A 2,457-nucleotide genomic window follows, 5' to 3' on the forward strand; every position below is an offset into this window, starting at 1 on the left:
CCTATTATGATAACTCCTTCCTTGGGTTTAAAGCTGGTAAAAAAGAAGAAAAGTAACATTTCACTCAAAATTAAAACAATACACATTTAAAAATACTCTACACAAAACTATCATTAAATTTAGTAACAGTAAAGAAAGGGGACTGATCCTTTTTATACTCAAAGTGATAAGACATCTCTATCATTTTTTAAAAAGAACAAATGTTACTACGCCAGTACACTTTAATAAAACTGCTAACAAAACATCACAAAGTCATCTATGATTACATGCCTTCACAGTATTTGTTCTACTTAGGAAGACATGACCTGACAGAAAAGGTTAGGGAACCTGACTAATTTGTGAAAAATTATTCTCAAGCTAACCAATTCAAATTATTTGCTCCTAGACTTCCCGTTTGGTTCCAAAAGGTCATACATGGTTTTAAGAAGTCCTTCCTTCTCTCAAAGCAACCCCACCTCTTGCTCTTTATATTTTAAAAACTGATGCATTTTTATTTTTTTAAGAGTTTTTTTTTAAGATTTTATTTTTTTAAGAGTTTTTTTTTTTTAAGATTCTGTTTATTTATTTGACAGGCAGAGAGATCACAAGTAGGCCGAGAGGAGGGCAGAGAGAGGGGGAAGCAGGCTCCCTGCTGAGCAGAGAGCCCAATGCAGGGCTCAATCCCAGGACCCTGAGATCATGACCTGAGCCCAAGGCAGAGACTTTAATCCACTGAGCCACCCAGGAGCCCCTGATGCAAACTTTTAATCTACCACAACATTAAAATCGAGTCACAAACTGTAGGAACCAGCAAACACTCTTTACGTCTCCAGACTAGTATTCTCAATAGGAACCATCACTTTCCTGTCATGCTACAATCAATGAAAAAAGGTACAGAGATCACCAATTAAGAAGAGCTGATACCTCAGTAACCCCATTAGTAATGGAAAGAACACAATACAGAGAATCCAGCTTGTCTTGACTTCATGCACAGGGACTACTCTGTTGTCTACATGTTTTTCCTCTTTCTTTTTTTTTAAGATTTTATTTTTAAGTAATCTATATACCCCACATGGGGCTCAAATGTACAACTCCGAGAGGAAGAGCTGCATGCTCCACTGACTTAGCCAGATGCCCCGCTATTTCTCGAATGTTCCCAAATATATGACCATGTCCCAAAGACAGACGAAGATTCAATTACCCATCCATTTCAGCAAGAAGCTGGTTTATAGTCTGCCTGGAATATGGATGCATTGGAGACTCAATTCGCTTCCCATCAACAGAATCTAATTCATCAATAAATATAACACAGGGAGCATGTGCTTTTGCTTCCCCTAGGAAAAGAGAAGAGATACAAATAAGTTTAATGAAATCAATGTTTTTTGGACAAAATCATGTAAATATTAAAAACCTGTAAGACTGTCAAAGGCAACAAAAGACATTCATTAAGGACAAAGTACATAAAATGAGATCTCTTCTGGGGCGCCTGGGTGGCTCAGTGGGTTAAAGTCTCTGCCTTCGGCTCAGGTCATGATCCCAGGGTCCTGGGACTGAGCGCCACATCGGGCTCCCTGCTCAGCAGTGAGCCTGCTTCCCCCTCTCACTCTCTGCCTGCCTCTCTGCCTACTTGTGATCTCTGTCTGTCAAATAAATAAATAAAATCTTTAAAATGAGATCTCTTCTTTTAAAACTGATTTAAGAACAGTAGCCTCAGGAAAAAAACTATACCATACAAAATGATATATAATAAAAACAACTGAGTATTCATTCTTCTGACTGTACAAGCCACAGTCAGATCTGAGGTTAACTATTCCTTAATTACATACAACTGAATTAATGAATAAGATAAAAAGGACAACAACAACAGAAAACTCAGCTTTTCAACAGGCCCCAACCTCACCTAACACTTCTAGCTCCTCTACTGGGGGAAAGTACAGTTCTGTTTTAGATGACACATTAGATTACCTAAAACCAAAACCCCACAATAGTGAGGTCAGCTATCAATCATAATTGAATAGGAAATAAAGGGTAAGAATCCCTCTTCCCCTAAAATTAACAAAATTTTATATTGTATGAAAGATACATTAAAACGTACTAAATAGATTTCTGATACGGCTGGCTCCCACACCCACAAACATTTCATCAAATTCTGATCCAGAAGCATAATAAAAAGGAACATCAGCTTCTCCAGCCACAGCTCGAGCAAGAAGAGTCTTTCCTGTCCCTGGTGGTCCAACTAAAAGTATCCCTAAAAGGGAAAACAAATTCACAGATTCAACTTAAAAAATAAAAATAAAACCTGATGTGAGCCTATGAAACAAATAGTTATTAATTAATGTATACATAGTTTTGAGGTTGAAAGCACATGACTATTATTTTGAAACAAAGCAAAACATGTCTCTGGTAATGATTCACTTTGGGAACTTCTTCAAAACTAATTTCCCTCTACCATGAGAGAATGGACCATAATAAACTTAT

At 37.2% G+C, this 2,457-nt stretch overlaps 1 long non-coding RNA gene across 1 annotated transcript; it reads right to left on the minus strand.

Moving 5' to 3' along the window:
- Nucleotides 1-2,227, minus strand: LOC116863662. Its single transcript, XR_004381847.1, has 3 exons — nt 2,075-2,227; nt 1,181-1,313; nt 1-33 (listed from the first exon to the last, which is right to left on the minus strand). It is a non-coding gene; the product is annotated as an uncharacterized LOC116863662 (long non-coding RNA).
- Nucleotides 2,228-2,457: the final 230 nt, after the last annotated feature.

Source organism: Lontra canadensis, unplaced genomic scaffold (assembly GCF_010015895.1).
Source record: "Lontra canadensis isolate GAN:19392208 unplaced genomic scaffold, GSC_riverotter_1.0 scaffold2079, whole genome shotgun sequence".
NCBI lineage: Eukaryota > Metazoa > Chordata > Mammalia > Carnivora > Mustelidae > Lontra > Lontra canadensis.